The 25,334-nt window shown below is 43.3% G+C and overlaps 1 protein-coding gene across 1 annotated transcript in view; it reads left to right on the top strand.

Annotated features, from left to right (window-relative positions):
- The first annotated feature begins 1,324 nt into the window (after positions 1-1,324).
- LOC137193705 (uncharacterized) overlaps positions 1,325-25,334 on the top strand; it is a 128,892-nt gene continuing 104,882 nt past the window's right edge. Inside the window, exon 1 of the mRNA XM_067605037.1 lies at positions 1,325-1,398. The gene's annotated coding sequence lies outside the window, so the exon portion shown is untranslated. The remainder of the gene's footprint in view (positions 1,399-25,334) is intronic.

The following is a 25,334-nucleotide window of genomic DNA, read 5'->3' as shown; positions in this document are numbered from 1 at the left end:
TTTCCACCAAACAAAGTTTTCTGACTGTGCCTCTGCCAGATTTAAACTGTGTAGAACATTAGTGTAACAGCTCGCGCTCTTAGAATACAGATTTGTTCTTGAGTGCACGCCAAATGGCCTCTATATTTTATGAGCCTTCTCTCTACTAACATACCGTCTTGAGACTAATTATCATGGTCGCACTCAAACACAAAGCTCGTTTATTATTGCATTGACATCACATTTGTTTTGGCTTGGCCTACATGGCAGGGACTTCACAGTGCTACGATGCTGGAATCATGTTTTGAGCTTGACAGAGCATGCTTTGGATGGAGAATCTGTTCTTTCTTCCATTGTACAAGGTGTTAGGCAGAAAGGTTGTTTGTTCTCTACAGTCTTGTCATACATCTCTTTTCAAGTGGACTGTTTTTATTTTTGTACACACAGGGTTTCTGCACACCAAGTTAGCTGCTCACTGGGGAGTCAAGCACGATTCTTGGGAAGCAGTTTTCCTCTCTTGGTCCTGCCCTAGAAATGCCTTGATACTTTTTTATTATCATAATACTTCCCCCCAGCATATTGTATCTGTACACTGATTCCAGCTATTTTTAAGCACACTGCAAGACTATTAATAAAAGCTTGAGTAATGTTGATCTGAAAAAAGTAGAAATGGTACATAAAAGGGGACTTGGAAATTTAAAGGAGCTCCTAGTAATTGATGTATAACTGATTTTGGCCTTTTTTGCATTTTTTTAGTATTGCTTCCCAATGTAGTCATGTAGTGTGGAAAACATTTAAATACAATGTCTTGAATATTGCAAAACATATCACAGAATAGCACATTCTTTAGGGATCCACAACTCGTTCTTAAACTGAATAACAAATAGGTATTTCAGCAACTATTCATTAAACAGGCCAACTTATTCCTGTACATGGTCATAAGTATGGCAGAGCCTATCCCAGCATGCACTGGGAAGAAGGCATGACATATTCTGGGCAGGTTGGCACTCCAGGTTGAGAACATAGACACACAAACACATAAACTGACAAATAACATAGGCAGGGTTTGAACTATGATGCTTTCATGGTAGTCTCTAAAAATAACATTTTTTGTTTAATGTGTAGGAGTCAATGATTTTCACATGCATGGCATAAAACACGGCAATGTAGTACAGAAAATATAACCATTAAATTACAAATGTCCAGAAACAAATAGGCCTCGTAGTGTGAAATCTATGCACATCTACAGCACATTAGAGCTCCTGCTCACTGGTGGTGAACCCACACAGGTGTTTTCACTTAATTAGCTCCATCATCTCAGTTTCTAGACAGGATGAAAGCAGTCATTTCCCCAGCCAGTTTCCAGACCTCTGAATCAACACTCACATCTCAGATTTGTTCAACAATTCAACTGGTCAGGTATCGAGCCCATTGACAACTGTTTTCGCCGGTTAGGGAAACACTCGACATGTTATGTTAATTGTACATGTTATTGTAAATTGACTTAAGGACCTGTCTTGACTTAACATCTTTCTGATTGGTCCGAACCACCGGACTCCTAAGGTAAGACGGTGATTGACAGGTGATAAGTTAAAATGTGTGCTACATTTGGATGGAAACCTATCTAATGTACACCTTTAAGAGTTTTGGTGACTTCAGCAGTCCCCCAGCATAGCTCTGCCCACACTACCTCTGTTAGGTATAATCAGCCACAATAAGTGAAAACACCTGTGTGTGGGTGTGCAGGGCTGTTGAGGCCAATGTCTCTGTGCAAAACAGATGAATATCATTGTTATTATTCAATGCTGCAATCAGCTGAATTAATACCTAGTACACACTGGCAAATCAATTTGTCAGGAAAGGGGTTGATTACAGTACGTATCACCATCAGCTGGATGTCAGTAATATATTTAACGAAGTTGCAATGGTACATACAATGCAAACTATATGAGAAAATATCTTAGGAATGGCAATTCACTCTGACTGCAACTAAAGTGAACCTCTCAAATATATAGCACTGGTTTTTTTTCGCTGAAAGACTTGCAGTGTATTTTGCAGTAGAACTCAGCTTTCCTGTGCCTCCCCTCTGTTTAAAACCATGACTGACACATCATTTAAAAGCCTGCAGCAATCACAAATTCCAGCGTAGCACTGTAGGAACAGATTGTTCCTATGCTTGCTTGACATTTCTCCTTATCCACGAGTAAATAAGTCATAGGTGTATCCAAACATAATAATTACATGTGAATATGTGCTCGTTGACTGAGGTGTTTGTTCACCTGTTGCCAGCGGTTGTGCACGAGACGCTTTTTCATGGTGGTAGCATGGACTCTTCTGTTGCCTTCTGTTGTGTTTGTCATCTATGATCACAGGCTGTGACGATGACTACTGTACACCACTGATGTTCAGATGACTCCCACAAATTGGCTCATAAATTTTATGGCTATTTATGTCTGAACGCTTTCCAGATTGAAATTTGTTCTTTCTCGATCGGGCAGTTGAAATGCCTCTGAATGCCTAATAATCTGTGCCAAATATGACTGGCCCGGTGCACTCCTAATATTGGATTCAATGTACTACATGTATCATCTCTGCTCTTCCCACTTCTTCACTGCATTTGATGCGTTTAGAGTGTGTCAAGCTGACATGTTCTGAATTGTTGATTCGTTCCTGTGTTGTCCCAACAACATACACACTAACATCTTCCACTGTTCTACTTTTGTCACCCTCTCTTTGCATGCATCCACGCAGATATGCTGTGACACACGCAATATGGCGAGTGTCAGCAAAGACAAAAGTATGCACATGAACAGATACTCCTCTGATCTGTACTGTAGTTCTGCACACACACACACACACATACACACAATCGCAACCCTGAAGTACATCCCCCACCCTCTACTTACGTACTTGCAGTGGGAACAGCTGGAGATAAAGCAAATGTGTAGGGTGTGTGTGTGTGTGTGGTTGTGTGTGTTCTGGTGTGACACATCTGGGTAAAGCGACAGAGGGGGGTCCTGACAGATATGGGCTGAGTGAGAGCCTGTTCTTTTTGTGCTCTGTCACGCTGAGGCTTCTTCCACATGCCTGCCTTCCACCGTCTGCTTGACACTCCCGCTAGCTGTTAGGTAACCTGATGCTATTCTGTGTGTGCGTGTGTGTATGTGTGTGTGTGTGTGTGTGTTGATACTGGTGCACTTGCAGGATTAAAAAGCACCAGTTCCTGTGCACCGTGGCCTCGGAACAGTGCGTGACTTGACATTGTGTCCCTTGAAAGATGGCGGGTGAGAGATTAAAAGGACGTGGCGCAAGGGCGTGATAGAAGAAGCGGCGACGTGAGCTGCTTTATGTCACTTGCGTCTGAAACGGGTACAAAGTTCAGCTGATGAATGAGCACGTCGGCCACATCAGCGCATCGGTATGTGACTACGGAGGTGACATCGAAGGACTCGGCAAACACAAACGATTTCCATTTTTGTATGAAATTCCATTTCTCTGCTTCTTTTGCCACCATGTGCTTCAAGGTTAGCTCATGAGTTATGCTTTGTGTATGTGTGTGTTGATACCTGACATTTTTTTGATTGTGTATAAGCTTGCAAAGGTGTGTGTGTGTGTGTGTGTGTGTGTTTGGGCTCCCAGTGGGGATTGTATTTCGGTCGGTCAAGCCTGACAGATAACAGCCCACCGTGCTCGTCACATCTATTATTGAGGGGACGGGAAATTGATCGGCTCTAACGGTGAATGTTACCCTGCCTTCCCCTGCGCTGCAGTTCCTCTTTCTCCACTCTCTACCGCTGTGTTCCCTGCGTTATTTGTCCTTCATCCCTTCTCGCTGTCGGACTCCCCACTGCCCTTGTTTTCAGTCATCCTGTTACTTTTGCCTTCTGTCCTCTCTTTCATCTCTCAACCTCCGTGTCTGTCCCGCTTCCTCCACTGCTTTCTCTTTGAATTCCCTCATTTTGTCTGTCCTCTTTCTCTTAGATCCTTATTTTCTTGGTAAAACTTTAGAATGCAGACAACCACGCTGTCTCACTTTCTCAATTGACTTCTTGCTTTTCTGGCAAGCTATTCCTCTGTTGAAGTTGTTGTTAAACAGTGTATCAACACACCCGATTCCTCTTCCCCCTCAGTCTGCACAAGCGAATTAAGGCCCTTTTCACCCTCCTCCTCCTCCCTTGCCTCCCCGCACTCTCCCCTCTCTCCCCATCAGCTAGAAATCACGACTCCGGCTCACCTTTGATCACACTCCCTGGGAACTCTTCATCGCAGAAAGTCAAGTGTTTTATCTTTGTTGTGTGACAATTCACTCTGGAAAGACCACGCTCTGCCAGCCAACACGGCTGTTTGCGCCGAATATGAGGCCCGGAGAAGAAGAAAGCCTAATTTGAGCTCAATTCATCATGGCAAGATTGCCCTGCATTTATTGATAATTGCTTTTTTCCGTTTAAAGGCATGGCGTTTAAATCGTCAGTCGTGTAAACATGAGAGATGCAGCTGTTGCCGCAATTAACTTCTCACTTTCCCTAATGAAAGGATTAATCCGCCAGCAAATCTCTCGGCTTCCTTTCAAATGCCAAGCCCCCATTCAGCCTGCTGCCAGTGGAAGAAAGGCGGCCCGTATCGAATAAAATGAGGCTATCTATAACCCGAGCCAAAAGTCACATTCATCGGCTCTGCCTGGTGTCACATCACCAAGGTCCCTTTACTGCTGTAGAACAAGAGACCCTTAACCAACTGCTGTTTGATGATTTCCTGAGCGCAGTCGCTGCGAGCGGGTGTGTTTTCACAGGCAGGCCTCTCCACAGCGCCACCTCCGCCACCCCTCCCCCTCCCCCTCCCCATCCCCTGCCCCCACCTCCCCGCCTTTTCTTCCCTCTCGATCGAGAGCTCCGATTCCTGCACTCAGCCCCCCGAAAACACACCCATCGCCTCTTGTCAGAATGCTTCAGAATGGACGACAGGGAGTGCTTTACTTTCCACAGACAGTTGAAAGCCAGAAAGTGAATAGCTGTCTCCTGCTGGAATAAGATGTGTCTGGGCAGCCAGTGGTGAATGACAGCCGGTTGAGAAAGAAGCAGAGCTAGGGCTAAATCTTTGAAGCCATCGATCAGACGTATCGATGAGTTTTGGTTTTTTTGTTTTTTTCTTTGCAACACAGCGACAGGAGGACAGGTGTGGAGATGACCAGATAGATCAAATCTATGACAAATGCCAATCATCCTTCCTATTCTGGTCTGGTCATCTATCAGGAAGAGGAAGGGGTCCTTGTTATTGTCGACATTTGCTTAAGCTTGGTTTTTAGATGTTAGTGTAGATAGTGAGCTCAGTCTGGTTATAGTCAATTTCCTAATCACACTGACTTTTTTTTTACAGGCAAAGCAAGAGCTTTCAACATAGTGTTATATGAACAGCGCTTCAATGAAGCACTGAAGTCATGCTCTTATTACCTGTTTGGCATCAGCTGTTTCACAATAATTGGCTTATTCACAGAAGCACGAGTAGTAACGTCCAATCATTTTTGGCGCAGGTGCACAGTGTGCCATAACAACGTGACCCTTCTCACTATTACTGACACCGCACTGCAGCTCCCTCCCTCCACCACCCACAATGTCCTCCTCGTGTGCTATATTTTTGGTGCTGTTGATGGAAGTAAGATTTCATGTCCATGTTTTTGTTTGTTAAGGAGGACAAGCGCTCTCGGCAGAATCGATGCTGCACAGAGTCTTTGAGAAAGACCATTTGTTGTTACATGTTCTCTGGTGTAATAAAGAACTCACAAAGAAATAATTATGCGCTTTATTGGTTGAGACTGCCACTTGACCTCATGTTATATTTGTTTTAATGACAAACAGGATGAAACAAAAAAAGAGAGAGGAAAAGATGAAAGAAATATTACTACTGGGATAGTTACTGTGTGATAGCGATATTTTACTCATTTTTTAATGAGGGACTGCCAAAATACACGGACAATGTAACAAGCACAACACGTCTTTGTTTGGTTTTCTTTTCACTTTATGATTGTCACATCATATTGTCACATGTGTATACATGTTACCATGGTTACTACAAGATCTTCCTTAAATATGGACACGGCTTAATTTATCAGTTAGTTTCTTGACAGTCTGAAATCACCAGATAGATTTTAAGGCATTCAAACTGATAGTCCATTTGCTCTGGTCTGAATCAGTGGATAAATTGGTAGACTTGCGTTTTCCTGTTGGTTTGGTTTCTTTTCAGACAATAGAATGCTATAGTAACATGACAATCTTCACTCCACTCATTGGTTAGATGTGTCAGATGTTAATTCATTCTCCGGCTAGCTGCTAGTAACTGTTGACTTCACCCCAATATGCAAAGCGCACGCTGTCACAGGAGACGCTTAACTCAAACTTGCTGCTGTAAATGCACCTTGTAGCTGGGTCAGATCGAGATTATATGACGTTCCCATCATAAATCAACTGCTCCAGAATTCGTTTGTGACACAAGCAAGACCACTTCCTGTAAAGGGTGTCCGTGTGGTCGTTTTGTTCCGCACCCGAGTAACTTTGTTGTGATTCAACCAGACCAAACAACGCTGGTTTGAAAATGCCCTTAAATAGTAGTTTGTGCTAAAATAATACATCTTCTAGCACAAAAATCCTGCAGTTGGTCCACTTTGCTCTCACACCAGAAACAAACTGTGCTTGGAAGTGGACTGTAATCCATCTATTCAAGCAATCTCAGTCCAGTCTCCACAAGACTGTGACTGACAGCAGAGTTTTGGTTTAACTAGACCGAACTGTTTAGGTTCGAAAGTCTGGACCAACTGATCTGATTACCAGGTGTGAAAACACCTTTAAAGATCATATTAAAAGTTTGATATGAGTCCCTAATAAGGTGGCTGACATCAGTCCTGCTTCTATTACTTCAGTAATCTTATTTATTTGGCTTTACCAACTCCATATCCTTGGTTATTAGTCTATTGATCGTCTGTGAGAACACTGGATAAAACAGCCATTATTGGTCAGACCTAGAATGCTCAGTGTTAAGTGGCTGCTCTCGTTTAAATAATCATCTCCATGGCAGTGGACCCTTAACAATTTACATTCATTATTCCGTCTTGTTTATTTTGCTATTTTGGGATCTGTAGCCTATTTTCCTAATTTCTCTTCAATTTGCATAAATCATTGAAACAGACTGTGTACAGTGTGTTGTTTACCGAGGTAAGTATTACAGGTTACAACTCTGAGATTTTGTGCAGCAGCTACAGAAAGTGACTTTTATCTGAGACAAAGACTGAAATTTTATTTATGCATTTCTGTGAGTTTGTGTCTTGTGTGCGGTTTGTTCCGCTTGAACTAAATGAAGTGATATTTGAAGGGGGATTAAGTATCAGCCGGCGTGCAGATTTATAAAGAGCTACTGTCTTGATCCTCGGCTCGTGGAGCCCTTTATCTTTGTCATTATTAGTGTCTCCGTATCGCTACCTATTTCTCTCACAATCCCTCCATTATAATCTCAATTTAGAGCTCCTCCTCTGACCACAGCAGTAGCCAACTAATTTTAAAGCCCAAGATTACACAACTGCCCTTCTCCGTATCTCAACCTCCTCATCTCTCACTCTCTAGCTCTCTCTTCGCTAATCCAAGTATCTTATCTCTCAGCTTTGACCGTCTCCCAACTGTCCACCTAATTCTTTCTCTCTCTCTCTCTCTCTGTCTGTCTGCCCCTCTCCCCCCTCCTCCCCTCCGTCTCGCTCGACTTTGCCTTCGTGCCCTCCACGCCACCCCTGTTTCCCCCCTCTTTTTCACATTTAGGGTTTCAGATTGAGTTTATTGGTATGACAGGCGATCATCAGCAGAAGCTACAAAGCGTAATGGGTGCAAGCACGCATCCACACACACGCACGCTAGCATCCGTAGTTCAGCATAAAAGCACGCATGCGGCGGGTTGAACACACACACACATACACACTCATACTCACACAGCCTCTTTCACAGCTGAATGAGCTTTCACTTCCTACGTGCTCTGTTCTCTCTGTCTGTAAAAGGAAAGAGAGGGAGAGAAAGTGGCCGGCTCGGACCTCAGCAGATAGAAACTAATGACTGTCTGATTAATTCATTAGCCTGACACTTTATTGCCTGGCTGCTGGAGTCATAGCTGTTTACTTTTTTATAATGGACTGACCCCACATATATCATCTGCTCTCTACATGCGGCCTCTTTCTCTCTCTCTCTGTCGCTTTTTTTTTTTTTTTCACTTTGTCTCCATAGCCTCAGAAAAGATAGCAAAAATGATGATGTTCTGAGCACACCAAAGCAAAATGATACTGTGCTGGAGTGCTCTTTGGCCGGCTCTTCTGAGTCTAGTTTTTCTCCCATCTTCATCAAATCCCCCCGTCTTACTGACAATCTCCAGTCTCAGCTGGCCAACTATTTCGGAGGCGAAGTCTTTTTCTTTTTTTTTTTTTTGGCTGAGCACAAGTGAAACCGGGACCTATTCCACCGCAGCCCTCAGTAAATTCAGATTGATCCACTCGCTGATTGGTGATTAGCTGGCCACTTAATTCTATCTTTAGTCAAAACCCCGGAAAACAAAGTACTTTTCCTGAGCACTCCAGTTGGGCAGGGGAGTTTGAAGAGCGAGATGAAAGAGCAACCGGCTGTCAGACAGGCTTTCCATCGCAGGGTTAGCTAACTTGGCGCGTGAGAACGTGGAGAGCAAATGGATTTTGAAGAGTCAAAAAATGAACGAGCACGGCGCGGATACGGAGGGGAGGAAACGATGAAAAAAAAAAAAGGGTGAAAGAAAGAGAGAGCTGTCCTAAATGAGAACAGTAACCTGTGGGGAGTGATAAGAGCTGGCAGATGGATAGAGCGATAAATAGACAGATGGGTAGTTAGATAGATGGAGGGGACTGATTTGCTGAGATGGAGAAGTTGGGAGAGATGATGGGCAGATGGGGTAAAGAGATACGGTAGAAAACGGGTGAAACTTTTCTTCCCCCGCGCGAGGGCTTTAAGGCTCACAGTTGTCTCGCAGGTTTGTTTCGCCAGTCAGTCAGTCTCTCTCTCTCTCCCTCGTTTGGCCTCTGTCTCCTACTGTCACTCCTCGCCCCCCCCCTCCCCTCTCTCTCTCTCTCTTTCTTTCTCGCTGTCTTCGTCTCAGCCACCACTGCACTCACAGGATATTTTTAATAGAATTAGGCTGCTCTTGTTATCAGTGGAGCGGGTAGCCACGGAGTGAGGCGAGATTGAAACAGCGATTTCCAATTTGAGATTGTGTCACACACATCTCCCTGTGCCCAGATAGCATCAACGAATCACCGCCACCATCTCGCTCACCCACTTTGTCCCTCTTTGCCTCTCTCTCTCTCTCCCCCCCCCCCCCTCTTTCAGACATCTCTCGCCAGATATTTTTGCCCCGCTCGGGCCTTCCGCACATGCAAGACTAACATCTAAATGCATACATGCTCCCTCTCTGTCGCTCTGGATTCACTGGCTTCTCTTGACAGTTTATCTCCTTGTCTCTTTCGCTCTCATCCAGGGCGCATACAGAACACATCTCTTTTTCTCCTCTCAAACCCTGTCCACGGACTCACTTAGTACCTCCAAATGAAATTCTGCTTTCGCTCTTTCTGTATTTTTTTATTTTATTTACACTTCGTGTTCGTGTCTTTCCCACTCCTCCTACACTCGCTCATTCCTCATACCTCCACCTCTCCTCTCACGTAGTTTCGCATCTCTCCTCCCACACAGCCTCCACTTCCTCCGGCCGGCTTTACCAGTATCCGCCCCCCCCCCTTCTCTTTTTTATCCTCGTCCCGTGTCACTCTCTCTATCCCCAAGAATATTTCTCCTCCCCTTCATACTTCATCCTCTGCTCCCTCTCCTCATCCTCTCCTCTCTTCTGCCTCAAGGCGTTGGATCCCTTTGACTTGTCTTGTCAGGTCTTTGGATTTCTGTCTTACCACTAGAGATATATTGTGTGTGTGTTCATGCAGTACAGTCCTCATTGCTTGTGGCCTTGTGTGAATTGTGTGTACGAGCCTTTGTTTGAGAGGCGTGATTGATGCTGTGGTTGCTGTGTATGTTTGTGTGTGTGTGCGTGTGTGTGTGTATGTGTGGGTGTTTGTCAGGTCCTTTACTGGTTCCCATGGCCAGAGGGGCTTTTCTCTCCACCACAATGCCACAACTCCACCTTTTGAAAGAGCCCGACAGAAGTGCTGCCCTAACACACGGCCCTTCTCTAATTTCCTCTTCCATTAGCCAAGCCAGCCGAGCAACCTGCATTCTCCCACTCCAAAGAAAAAATGTATTCCACTCCATGCCAACATTTCTATCATCACAATAATTACCAAATCCACAATGTGTGAATGTTTCCTATTACACACCCTCTCAACTTCTTTGAACTTCTTTGAATGCAAAATTTGACTGGTGCTTGCCTAGATGTGACCCTTCCATTAGGATGAAGTATGTCTGCCTTTTTGTCCTCCACCTCCTTTCTCTTCTTTTGAATAAACTTGGAAATCTTTGTGGACTTCGTTGCTCTGCTGAAGCTTGTAGTCTGTGCTAAGAAGAGCCAAATTAAAATGGAACAGAATGACAGGTCTTAGGTCCACACTGTCAAACAACTATGTACATAAAAATATGAATTAATGAAGCATCCTATAGGCAGGAAGCCAGCTCAGGCTTTTTGAATTATTCAAGTTTTGAACAAAAGGGTTAATAGTTCAAAGAAGAAGCTCCAAACAAACTTCTATAACGTAGGCATGGGCATGTTTTATACACCCACATGCATGCACAGACGTAAAGATCCACATGTGCACACGCAGGCTGGGAAACAAAGGAAGTGGTCTCCTTTCTTTCATATGCTCCGCTGCACTTTAAATAGTATGTGCTCAAGGCTGTAGTTGGATATACTTTCATGTCTGCAAAAGTCCCCTAAAGCTTATTAGCGGATAATCAGAGGTGGAAACAACATTTTAATGTCAGCTGTCAGACGCCCACATGCGCCTGTACAAGTGCGTATGCCTTCCATGAGCTACACTATAGCAAAACACCGGTAGTATGGTATTCTGTGTATTTATTTCACTGCTGAGCTGGTTCAAGTGTTTGGATCCCGCAAACACTTGAACTCCACTGAGATGAAAACTATTTTTCACTTAATTGCATTCAGATAACCACTGGCTAAAGTAACGTTTTACCCAAAAGATTGCTTGAGGCATTTAATAAAGTGGAGGGAGAGTCAAGGAATGTGAGATGGAGTCCTTGGCGGATAAAAAAAAAAAAAGATGGTTCAGTATCTGCTTCCTTTAAACCTAATGTGCTTTTATGTTTGAAACCAACCGTGTGTTTGTATGTGCCTGTATTGCAAAATGATGATTCGGACAGATTGTTATTCTAAAGAGCATGAATCTTTTTTTTTTTTTTTTTTTTTTTTTAACACAAGCAGACATTCAGTTTGTAAGTATAGGCTTAAGCTGAAAAGAATGTACAGTTGTTTAATTCATTCATTTTTTTTAAGGGATCCAAGTACCATATTAAAAGAATATAATTATGCCTATTTTCTTTTTTTCTGGGAGTTACTTGCTTGAGAAGATCGATATCTGCTCATTGTTGCCAACTCAGTTATTTTTTCGCTAGGTTTGGCACAGGTAGTGACAAATCTTTTGTGCAGATATTACTCTTCCCGCTGCACATTCAGTCTACCTAACAGCATCCAACCCAGAATCATGAATGAGATGTGAATGCGTATCAGCATTCCTAATGACCAATCACTAATCCCTATTGTTTGCCTGGGGAACTTCTTCTCCTTTGTTCAAAATGAAATACATTGGCTTTTTAACTTGGTTTTAATTTTTCACAGACTACTTTACTTAACTCTTATTCACAAGAATATATAAGTACATTTTATTCCAGTGTTTTATAGGTAGATTTAGATGCATATTGATGAGATCATAGCAGCCTGAATAATGATAATACATGATGATAAAGCTAGCTAGAGACAGTTAGGCTTAGTTTAACGTAATTTTGTGAAAAAATGTAATCTTTAATCTTTTATGGACATGCATTTTGCATCATGATGTCATAGACTCTATATTCAAATGCAAAGTGTCATCTGTCCACTTTTTGAGCATGCTATAGCTACTGTCTATTGAAAGTTCTTGGCAACACTGTATCCAGAATGGTGTTTAGCCTAGCTTACAGCACACAACTCCCACTGAAACTGTCTTACAATTTTATGTATGGATAAAACTAACAAGATTTAATGTTTTAATTTTGAGTTTTAGAGGTGTTGCTATTTTTTTTTTTTTAAACTTTGGACAGATCCAGGCTAGCTGTTTTTTTTGCCTCGTCTTTATGCTAACTGAGGCTAAATGTGTTCCAACTGCAGCTACGTACTTGACACACAGACATAAGATTGATAAAAAATTCAATTTGCCTAAGAATGAAGTTCAAAGCACATAAGTGCTTTGTAGCAGTGTTGAACTAGTTCTCTGAATATAAATATTGTAATTCTGATGTTAAAACTAATTTGCATCTGCAGTCCCTCGGCAGGTCACAGTTAAAATGCACACAATGACTTATGACACTAAGCAAACAGGACAGGGGACTTCTATCTCATTATATACACACGTACTGTATATACACACATAGACACTAATATACTGAGGAGAGCTGTTTAGTCATGAATGATGAGCTTCTGATGGGAGTGATTTGATTACGCCGGTCGTTTGTCCTCGGATGTCGTATCCTCCACCTTGCTGTCTCTCTCTGTGTCTCCTCTTTCCCTTCTCTCCGCGGCAATCCATTTCCCTCTGAAAGTGACACTTTAAAAGGTTGATAGCTCTTTGGCCAAGTCTCAGAGCCTCAGATCGATGGCTGGCGGAGAACAGCATTGAGGTACTGTGAACGTCTCATGTCTCCAGACACAGGAGTTGAAGTCAACACACCAGGTGAAGATGCTTTTCGATTTGTTGCCACCACATGATCCTCTGGTCCCTGTAGGCAGGAATGGACGGCCAGTGACATTTTTTAGCTTTTTCCACTGTGTGGTCTGAATCCAGGTGGGGTTGTGTTGTTTTATCTGAAGAAAGACAGCTTGTAATGGAGTTCACCCCAGTGTAGAGATAAAAGGGTAAACATAGACAGAATACAGCAAAAAAGACAGTTCCATTGTTCCAGAAATGTGCTTCAGTTAATTACACAGAGCAACATTTATTGTAAAAAAAAAAAAAAAAAGACAAAATCTCTACATTTGTTTCTCTTTTGCCAAGAAATTTCCCTGTACGCCTTTCTTTCTCATGCTGTTTTTTATTGCTATAAAATTCTTCCCCCGAAACATTATTTTGCAATCAGAGTGCTCATTCTGGCTCCTATAATTACTCTACCTCTTCTGTTCAGCTCACTGCTGCTGAACAAAGTTGCAGTGAAAATGGAACCCATTTTTATTTTGACAATGGCTGCTGAGGTGTGCAGCTGATTGCGAGGAGCTCGAGATGGGGAGGGCATGTAGGGAAGTCTGGCTGTGCTCAGCCTGAAGCCTGTGTTTCTCTCCCAGCCCTGTGGTTACTAGTGATCTATCCACACCACCTGGCTCCAGTTCAGCTCCCACTGAGCCCCCCCAGAGGAGGACCCCCAGCCTGGCTCTGCTGCTTCCTTCCCCAAAGCAGCCTGCTTGGCCCCTGTCTGCAGCCAGCCCGGCCTTGGGGGAACTGAGAGCTGTGAAGCATGGAAGGATAACTATCCAGGGGTAAAGCCCACCTCGAGGTGCAATGAGCGGCATGGGAGAGGGGTAGCAAAGGCCCCCTGGAGGTATGGAGAGGGAGTAGAGCCAGAGCAGTCAGCCAAGCCTGTTTCCACACCGGCTCTTTGGACCCCAGGGCCTGTCACACGATCAAACCATGGAATCAGGGACATGAAGTAGGGAGAGTACAAAAACACACTAACACACGTTGCCCCATTAGAGACACAATGTCCTCAACTCTGCAACTTTACTCTCACATTCACATGTTAGAGTATCACCAGCAGTGTAAAATGGCACAGCTGAGATCAGGCTGTGTTTAAGTGTGAACAGTATAAATATTCATCAGTCAGTGAGCAGCAGCAGTGTGGAGGAGAGGCAGTGAAGGATCTCAGAGGAGAAACTGAGATTTTTCTTTTTTTATATCCTTGCTGCTTTGAAAAGAGGTATTATTGTGTCAGAAAACTTGCTCCTCTGCTGTTGGAAATGCCATCCCTGTAACTATAGGTTAAATCTATAACCACCTCTCACCACAAGGACTCTCCTCTGACTGGTGGTGACTGGTGACGTTGTGAAGCCCCTTTTTGTTGTCAGTTTCTCAGTTTCTCACAGGCTTTTAGTCCACCCTCACGCAGCCAACCGATGCTCTGCCTCCCGCCGTTGACCCCCCGCAGGCACTGGATTGCGACCCAGCATGCCGGGCCTCCGGGCCTCTCCTCTCTTCTCCTTCCTCTGAGTACGCTCTACTCATATCTCCCCATCTCCCTGAGTCTTTATCGCAAAAACACAGCACACCATATTTTAATCATGCCCCCCGAATAGAAGACACTTTTCCAATTAATGGAACTGCCGTTGTGATGCACTGTGACTCTGTCAAGCCGCAATGCGCAATTGGCCCAATAAGCCACTGCCGCCGCTTGATGTATAACCGCCTCACAAGTTTTGAATGTGAACAAGATGGCTTTTGAAATAGAGAAATCTGTAGTGAATGAAAGCCTATTGGTGAGGCAGCAAGAAGGGGAAAGTGAATAAGTAATGCTCCGGTGAAGCTGCTGAGTAGCCAACAGTGGATGTTTGTGGTGGTACTGGGCAAATGTATGAATGCGAAGCAGGGTATCACTAAAATAGAGCATGCACACTCAGCAAAAAGCTGGCCTGGATAAATAATAAAGGGTCAGAAACTATTGTCATTACTCTAGATTGTGTGATAGAAAATCAGAATCTATTGATAGGTCATTCGGTCACACAGCAGACAGCCCCTATTATCCCTCCCACACAGGCGCCGATTTATTTCCAAAAACTGAATGACTTTAAAGAGGGTTTGGAGTTCTTGTGCCTGGCATCATAAACAGTGAAAGGAAGTTTAGCAATAAATGGAAGCGTTGCAGAGTTTCACTTGCTTCTGTATTGGCGCTTTATTTCAGGGATATATTTCCCAGTGTATATTTATAACTTTGGGTTCATTCCAGCTGAGACGGGGACCTATCACTTTTCCCAGAGACACAGCCCACAAGCACACAGCGGTGAGGGAGACATACTGTTGTGTGTGTGTGTGTGTGTGATTATATTTGGGTGAGAAGACATAGTATACGCTCTGAGTCATTTGTACTTGAGTACAAATGTGTGTGCGCACTGTTCAATTTAAGTCGCTTGTGTGTGCGCACGCACCCATAAGAGCACGACGTACAAATGGCAGACACCCTCACACTGCAGCTCTTTATGCAACTTGTGCACCGCACAGCTTGCCTCCTTGTGGCTTCACATATTAACTTGCCCTCCCACTCCATCAACCAGCTTGACACCAATCAGCGTGAATCTGCTGTGCGTAACATATTTATGAAACGAAATAATTTTCTATTGCTTCACCACGCTGAGAAATATGTTGAGCATTTTATACCTGGTTCTCCTTGAAGACACACTCCTTCGAATAGAATTAAGAGGGAAATCGTTTCTTTCTAGCACTGACAGGGAAGGTTGAACGGGTGTATTAACCAGAGGTAATTGAATGTAGAAGTAACAGTGCACAGTTTAGAGCGGGGGATTAACCCGTGCACCTCTGCTCTCTCAACCAAGGTCTGGTAAAAAAGACTGGTGAGGTTCAGCTACAGTACGTCCGCCTTCGGTTAGAGGAAGTTGTTGTGCTGGCCTGGAAATATGTAGAGTTTGGGGCCTGCGAGACCTCCACAGTTCAACTCAGTTCATTGCTATTTATCATGAGTGATGGATGTGGAGTGAAAAAAACTCAACACCTTTCTGCATGAGCAATGGACCTGTCTTATTACCCACAGTTAGGAAGCCCACTGGGTGCTTACTCGAGTTCTTTTCTTAAAAAGACAGAAACAAGCACCAGCAATTCATCCTTTTTTTCCTTTTGCATATTTCACTCTTGTAGGGACATCATTTTAAAGGAGTCCGACAGCAGAGAGGAGATGTGAAAGTAATAAAAATCGGCAGATGTTGGATTTAATCTTGACTCCGAGATGATATAGCATGCTGACATTTGGTGCAGCAGTCTTGATATAGAACCCATTTTACAACAGTTTTTTACTACAACATTGAATCTGACAGGGAAAAGCAGATACAACCTTATCATGCTAAGGTCAGGGTTTTTTCAGTATTCTGCAAGCATCTCAAGTCAGGATTTTTTTACCCCCTCTTTTAGTTTTTACTCCGAAATTTTGTGAACTTCAATGAGAGGATGTGACCCTCGGAGAGTGTGTATGTGTCCTCCTAATGGAGATGTTGGAGACGGCCATACACGCAGTCAGTAATTGGTTTTAGAGCATAATAAAGAGGAGGGTCAAGATCACATGAGCTGAGGTTAACCAGTGAGAGGAGGAGAGTATACTGTGCATAGTAGGCCAAGGTCAAAGGAAAGGTATGAAAATTAACATGTAGTCATTGTGAAGCTACGCAATAGAGACGACAAGGACTGAAATAGAAAAGAAAGTACGGAGAGGTAAAAGGAGAGGAGGTGGAGCCGTGAATGAGAACAGAAGTGAAAAATACTGTAATTGCTCCAAAGGGATTTTGTCTTACACATGAGTAGGTTCAGCATTACATAGAACAAAATCAACAAGATGAGAAAACAGGAGGAGGGACAAGTAGAAGGAGCCAGAAAGTGGATGGCGGCGGAGCGGGATGGAGAGATAAAGAAAGACAAAGTAAGAGAGACAGTGAGTAAGCGGACTACTATGTCTCCATTTCCACGGGACCACAGACCGAGCTAGTTTCCAGCAATTACATTCATGTCAGTGTGCGTCCTGGATTCAAAATGCAACAACAGCCTCGAGGGGCCTTCACTCTCCTGGTCTACGCTCAACATCTCTCCCTGCCTGCCACTGCCCAGCCACCCTACATCACCCCCAACACACACACAAACACACACACACACACACACATCCCACACGCGCAGACACTGTGTATACACATATCACACTCACACGCATAATAATCTCATCACTCCCTCTAGCTTTGTCTCTCTTTGTCACCCACACTCCCTCACTCACACACCCACCTACCAACCAGCCAAACACATTCCCACCCAGCACTCACACACGCACACATGCACACACACACACGCACGCACACAAACACACATATACACAAACTTGGGCACACGCAAATCTTCACTCGTGTCACTCCCCTCCACTGTCTTCCAATTCCATTTCTCTCACTCTCTCCTCCTCAGGCTCTCCATCCATCCATCCACCCCCTACTTGTCTCATTCTGTCTGCACGCACATACACACATACACACACACACACGTACGTACATGTGCGTGCGTCTTGGTGCGTGTGTGCCCTCCTCTCCTCTCAGATGATAGTAATAAGGCCGGTGATTGCCGGAGATGGAGATGAGGGATGGCGCCTATTGATGATCGTGCCTGTGACAGCCTGGCAGCAAGCTAGACGTAGGAGATTCATTATTAGTGGTAACAATAACAGCAACACTCAGGCCTTAATTGAATGAAAAAGGCTGCTGGCAGCCAGCATTACTATCTGGAGATGGGTGGTAGAGTTGGAAAAAAGGATCGACAGGGGGTGGGATTGATGGCGAGGTAGAGAGGACGAAAGATGACGACAGACAAGCTGGGAAAAGAATAGAGGAAAATAGGAGCATGGGGCATGCACACAGCGAAGGAGGGAGTGTAAATGCACAGAGAAAGAGAGATGGAGAGGGGGGAAAAATAGGGAGACATGAGGTGAAGTGGAAAGTGTAAAAGGCCTTCTAGAGTGCTCTGGAAGGAGCGTGACGAGGCGACAGAGAAAAGTGTGGACAATTAGGACATTTTTATTGAGTGGAGAGATGAATAAATAATTGACAACATTCTGTTTGAGTGGGATAGAAGGGAAGAAATGAGGGTACTAAAGCAGAGAAGGCACTGCCAGCCAGGAAAGAGAAGCACGGAGAGAGAAATATAGGCACGGGGGGGAATTTAGGAAGGATTTTGTCAATTCACCCAAATTATGAAAAAAGCTACGCGGATCATTTTAATTAATCCAGGTTTCAAGACATTTGTCTCTTGAGATACTGGCAACGGAATAGTAGGGAGACAAAAAGTCCCCCCACTTTCAGGTGTTATGATAATAAAGTGGTAATGTCTAAGCCAGGTATTACGGACACAGCGATCATGTCTAAACCTACTCTGAGATGTTGGACCTTTAAATCCAATCGTAATCAGAACACAGAGAACCGTGAGTATTATGGCTGCCAGTTCAGACTAGTTTAAATAATTTGACCACCAAATACAACATAATTTGTCGTGCAATGACCAAAGCAGACAGCACATGGACAGTTTGGTATTTTCCTGACCCTGACCTTTGCTTTGCCTGTCTATGTGGTATTGTGGTGCACAGCACTGCATGCACAGGGAACTACCGGGAGGAGATACGCAAATAGGCAGCGCAAAGTGAGATGTTGGTGTTTTTGTGGAAAATGGGTCTCAGACGTCTCAGAACCATGTCTGTTTCTGGAGCTAAGTCACTCCGCTGCTGCTTGGTGATTTTATCAGCAAGAGCAAACAAAATACTTGCTGTAAATGTGCTGCAATAACAGATTAATGTTTGAAATATAAATAAGTTATTTCAATTAAACACTCTCCAACCAAAATCGGCACAGAAAATAACGTTGTAATGTGGTTAAAGCATCTGTATTGATCTGTGAATGAATGTGGCTGATTCTTACAATATCTGCTGTCCACAGCTGCTTTATACCGTATGAAGTGCTTCTTCTTCAGTTCATTAAATCTCTGCAGCATCTGAAGGCAGCTGGACTGATATTTTGATAAATCCATAGCCTCTGAGAAGTGCCGCGCCAGAGCGCAGTGCCGTTACGCACAGCCGTTGACTGTGTTTACCCTCATTAAATCGGCTGAAAACACCACCAGGCTTCTGCAGAATAACCACAGACAACTCTACACACATCAGACTGGTTGGTTATAACTCGATATTCTTCCTTTTTATGAATGACACGTCGGGTTAGCAGGGCTCATCATAGCCTCTTTTCCAACTTTCTTTTCAGCAAAAGTAGTGTCTCATGTTTTATTCTTCAGACACATCGCAGTGTTGTGTAACATTAAGTACTTAACTATGTGACCATTTACGAGGTGAGATAGGCGACATTAGAGTTATGGCTGAAATAACGTCGGTCTGATCATGACTATTACATCATCCAAAGCTGGTTGTCCCCCCACTTCAAAACTTGTTATGGCACCGCTGTCTTGAGATGTCAGCTTCTGTCCAAATACAATGGAGGTGAATGGAATTTCATTTGTGATGCTCAAAGTGTTGAAAAAAACATCTCTCTCTGAAATGTCACACAGTTGAGGCCCAGCCACACCAGAATGGTGCACTGCAAAATTCATCCGGGTTTCCCTGTTAAACAGGTGATGAAAAACATTTGGACGACTAGCGGGGCTAGCTGGTGAGCTAACAGCTGACAGGCTAGCAAGCCAGTCACAATAGCTCTCCTAGTGTCTGTCTTTCCTCTCTGTACTGTCAATTAGGAATCTCGTTAGCTTGGTTGCTAACGGGACAAAAATTTCAGACAATTTATTCATGAGACATATTTTTGCCTGTCTTGTTACTGTCTGTAAACCATTTCTGCCTTGTGGAGCAGTTTATACTCCGACAGAGGAGGTTAAATGAATTTTCTTTGCTTCCTAATTCTGAAATTAATTGAGTTGAGGTGTAATATTTCAAATTCAAATGCTGGTGTGACCAAAACTGTTCACTGGATAATCTACAAACCTCATTGTCACCTCACTATTTTAAAAAGGGGCTATTTCTTCTGTAGAAAATAGGCTAATTGAAACTGTAGTAGAGAAAACTATTCACAGGGAGGTCTGTGGATCATCCAGAAAGGTTTCTATGGATCATGGTTATGGACCGTGTGCTGTAGTGGTCCTGCTTGACGCCCATGCCTGCTATTATTATTATAAGTCATATTTCTATTATTACTATTGTTGTTATTGTCATTATTGTTGTTATTGTGCTTCTCTGTGTCTCTCTCTCCTCTCTCTCACTCCTTCTTTCTCCATGTGAAAAGTGCCCTGAGATAACTTTTGTTGTGATTTGACGCCATATAAATAAAATTGACTTGACTTGACAAACAACAACAACAGTGTTTCTGCAAAGACATGTTGCTGCTGAATTTTTAAAATGTCATCTTTCAGTGCAGTTAGCACCACAAACAAACTTCCATCTCGGGGAGAGATATCCCAAAACCTTAGTAGACAGAACCGAAGCTGTCTGCTGCTAGATTCCACTTGGAAGTAAAATGCTATTTTGTAATTTGGGTGAGCTGACTCCTTAAAAGACAGCAGGTAAATCAAACAGTGTGGATACATTTTTATGACACAGGGGTATTATAAAGGCCAAAACAATAAAACAGACAACTTTACAAATGGCTTTCCTGACAGACTATCATCATATGTGTATGTGTACTGTAGATGTGTGCATTTATTTTATGCATGTATGGATCCCAGAGTGTTCATGGCCCTTTTTTATCACTGTGAATTTGTGAGTCAACATGAAATGGCAGTCAATCTGTGCCCTACTCTTTCTGACAGACTTGATTTAGCAGCGCAATGACTCCACATCCAAAGCTGCTAATCAAATTGTCACGGCGAGCCGCAAACATGCTAACATTGCGACGAGACAGGTCTGGGGATCACGCTAACGACATCATCACTCATGGTAATAACACAGCATGCTTTCCCGACGCCCTTTCTCTCTCTGTTGGCATTAAAAAGACAGAAAAAACCATAACTGAGGAAAAATCAATTTTTGCATCTGCACCTTGTTTCCGCTCCATCGTGGGAGAAGGAATACATTAATCAGGGTCAAATCACGCTCTGCCTGACATATAAAAAAAAAAAAAACAGGAAGGAAGAGAGGGAAAGAAGGAAATGGAAATGAGGTTGGAAGAAAGAGGAGCGCAAGGAGAATAGGACTCTGATGAAGTGAACTTGGAAAGGAGGAGAGACCAGGCCAGGGGTAGGGGACTGAATATTGATAAGGTGGTGATAATGTCTGGAGCTAAAGAATGGGAGAAAAAAAAAGACTAGCAAAAAGACAGACAGGTGCATTGCGCTGTACCTTAGGTGGCTTAATGACAGAGGGAAACTCTCCGGTGGCGACAGCAGCAGCTGCCCTGAATTTTTTATAGCTGGCTTCACGGTGAGATGGCTGAGAGACACCATGATATGTCTCACCCATGTTCCTCTGAGAGCAGCCTTTCATTAGCTGCCCCCGACCCGAGGTGAAAGCGACGGTGAGACGAAGTCAGAAGGAAATAAAAGTCGAAATTGTTTTGAGAAAGGGGGCCAAAAGAAAGTTAATACTGAGGAAGTTGTGAGTGTATTTATGGCCCCCTGAAAAATAAAAGCATTTGCTCTTTACTGTTGGGAGCTGTTATGATGGATTTTGGGTAATGGAGTTTTGATGGATGAGGGGTGTCTGGCCAGTGCTGGGGTCTAAGTGGAAGGCGGGTATGACTGACTCCTCTACATTGATATCTGACCACCAGAAATTACAGCATCTCAAGCTTCTGGTGCTCTACCCACCATATTTAATTCTCTAGCTAAATTGTTTAGGTATGTAATATTGAATATCCCATAACCTTTTATAAGTGCTATAAAACGACTGCAAACCCTCAGAGACAAAACCACAGAGGAGCCTCTGAAATCCACTTTCCCTATGATCTCAAACATCCAGAAATTCCCTTTTGGCCCCCCTCCTTTAAAGACTGCAATTAGACGAGGTAAAATGATAATGTTTTCGTCTTCAGCGTCCCTTTGGTAAACATTGCCGTTAGGATCAATTAACCGGCGGCTAATGAGCAAAGTGGGGGTCTGCCTCAATATTGCACCATTGTTCATTGGCGATTTTTAATTAATTGGTTTTGAAGTAAAAATCGCAAAAGTTTTTAATTGTTTTTCTTTTCGAGTGGGGGGGAGGGTAAGCGAGATCAGAGTGTTAATTACAAAGTAGGGGCTTTAAAGTGAGGAGGATTTAGACTTTTAATTAAAGAGGAATTTGATGCGACCAACAGACTGAGTTCAATTGCCATACAATCCCCTGTTATTGTGCCTTGCCCCTCTTTCCAACTGCCTGTCTTTCCCTCTGTTTTGCAGCCTTCCATCTTCTGCCACTCATCTTGCTCTCTCCCCACCCCTGTATGGTGTTGATGTCTCCCTCCTTGCAGGGTGTTGCTATCAGCAGCCGGATTAGGGACTTTGAGAGCTCTGCTCTCAAATGGTGAAGATGAGGCCTGGGTGGGGAGGAGGAGGAGACGGAAGGAGGAGGGCAAGGGGGATGGCTCAGTCACTCCACTGGATTTCCAAGATTGAATTAGTGCGCTTTAGACAAATCAGAGCCCTTTTGGACATGTTCATAATGTTGCTTTCTCCCGTTTCCCTCTTTTCTTCTCTCGCCGTCTCTCCTCTCGCAGCTTTCCCTCCTCCTCCCTTCGTCTCTCCATCTCCCCACCTCCTCCTCGTCTGCTTTCCCTTAATAGCGCATAAGATTGTTTTCATAGCAGTGATAAATTAGGCTGAAGTGATTAGCGTGGTGTGAAACGTGATTACATACTGTAGCTCTGCTGATTTGTCGAACAGATGCCCTCTACCAGCTAGACTTTGGTAGGTTACAGTGTTAAACTCAGTCTCCCCCACAGCTGGAGATCCCTGCAGACGTATACAGGTTAATTGCCTTGATTGTGGATATAGCTGCACCATACCGCCGGGAATGCAAGCTGCAGTCCATTTGTTATTGCGGTAGCTGTTAGCAATCGCGCACACCTACACACCTACACACACACACACACACACACACAGAAAAACCTGTTTGCAATCCAGTACACATGAATAAGGGAGGAATGAAAAATAGTACCAGCTGGGAAGCAGCAGTGACATGGGATTTTTTTTGGTGTTGAGTCATGATGCCATCAGTTTTGACTTAAAAAATTGATGACAAAGTTGTTAAAATTAGAATATAATAACACAATATTTGCCAGTCATCGGGATTAAACGCGCTAATGGCGTAACTTCCGTCAGCAGCAATAAGATGTGAGACAAAGTGCTGTTATTTTTCAAGGAGCCACACCAGCAGGGGTGGAATAACATGAAAGAATAATAACTAGAGAAATGGCTGACCTCCTGTTGTCTCACTCCTTCCGCCCGTGTTGCTGTGATTACGCCAATCACTGTCATTAGCATTCCTTGCGATTAATGTGATTTCTCATGCTTTGTTGCATGCATGCTAATGTCTAGCACCCAGCTCCCTTTTCATTTCAGCCGCATAAACTATCCACAAGCTCTCTCTTGAAACACTCATCTGGCACTGAATTAACCCAACTCCTCAAGCTGTACTGTATTAATACATGCCGTGCAGCCAGCAAATCCACTCCTGATTAAGGCAACAACCTGACCTGGCATTCATCTACACCGTAATCAGCCTTTATCAATTTTAGCTCAGTGTGATACTCATCTCCCATCCATCTTTCTCCCTCCTTAACTCATCTCATTTCCTACCTGTTCTCGTTTTTTTTTCCCAGAAAAGGGCAAAGAATCAAGAAAAGAGGAGGAGGGATGGAGCTGGGATTACCAAACGTCAATCTCTCCCCTCATCCCCGTATCTTTTTAACTTTGTTGCTCCTCATCACTTGTGTGCTCTCCTTATCTGTTTATCCTGCTCTTGCTAATCTTTATAATTTTTTTACCCACTACCATCTCTTGCTCTCTGCCTTTATTCCTTTTGTTGCCTTTATCTGAGTCTGAACGTCTCATACTCTCACGTGTGCCTTGGCTTTTCTCAAGGTTTCTCTTCAATTGCACATTAACCATATTCTTTACCGAACAGATTGAGTGCACAGGAGCTAAGAGATACATTTGGCTAGTAGCTAGTAGCTAGTTGTGTTATTAATGTCTCTGGGGACAATTTATAACACAAACAGGATTTGGAATATTTATCTGAAGTAAAGAAACATGTGCTATCACTGTGAGGGGATTGGAATATGCCTCTAAGATTATTACTGTATAGTTTTGCTATAAGTGTAACCTTTATGAACATGTTGTGTATTTTAGCCATGCTAGCAGCAATGGCAACGTTGATCTGTCAGTCAGTCAACCACTTTGGTCCAGACTAAAATATTTAAACAACAATTGGATAGATTGCGATGAAATTTTGAACAGACATTCATGATCCTCTGAGGATAATTCCCAATGTCTGTGGTGATCCCCTGACTTTTCCTCTAGCGCCACCAGTGGTTCACCAATGGTAATTTTGAGTGAGATGTCTTGACAACTATTAATGATATTCCATGAAATTTGGTTCATGTCCCCCTCAGGATGAATTGTAATCAGTTTGAAGACTAACATTGGTTCAAGACCAAATAACTGGAAAATCAATGACATTCCCATCATCTGTGCTTTGTGTTTAGTGCTAAATGGTAAATGTTAGCATGCTTACATGCTAAACTAAAACGGTTTTGGTCGATGTTGTAATTGTTAGTGTGGTCATACGATGTCCTGGAATTTTGGTTGTTTTATGTGAGCACACCAAAGTAAATTCCTATCAACTATAAAACTAATAAAATATTGTATCTTGAATTATGGTGAACATAGTTAACATTATATCTGCTAAACATAAACATTGTCATTTTGCACATGTTAGCATGTTGCTCAAAGCACCACTATGTCTGTGAGTACAGCCTCACAGAGCCGCTAGCATGGCTGCAGACACTGTGTTTCAAAATTTTGCAATTGAAAGTTCAGAAATGTATGTTCTTTCACTGACACTCTTAATATGAAGGTCAGCACTGAAAAGCTTTTTTTTCCCCTCCAGCCTTGCTTTGTATTATCTACTTGGACAAATGCAATATACAGTATTTCCTACCATTTTGTTTTTTCGATCCTGAGGGCTCACTCCACGCAGGATAACATTCATCATGATTATGCCATCCTGATAATGAGAAATAGTGGAATTAATATTCATTTGTCACTCTCCATCCACTGGGACTCTAAAATGTAAATGGGTGTACTCGAGTGTGGCACACCGGCTTATGTATATGAGTCCAATCAAAGTGGGATTCAAGGTGAAAGTGCGTGGCGTTACTTTGAAACTTAG

The sequence above is a fragment of the Thunnus thynnus genome, chromosome 12, assembly GCF_963924715.1.
Source record: "Thunnus thynnus chromosome 12, fThuThy2.1, whole genome shotgun sequence".
NCBI lineage: Eukaryota > Metazoa > Chordata > Actinopteri > Scombriformes > Scombridae > Thunnus > Thunnus thynnus.
This window is presented reverse-complemented; position numbering and strand designations above follow the sequence as displayed.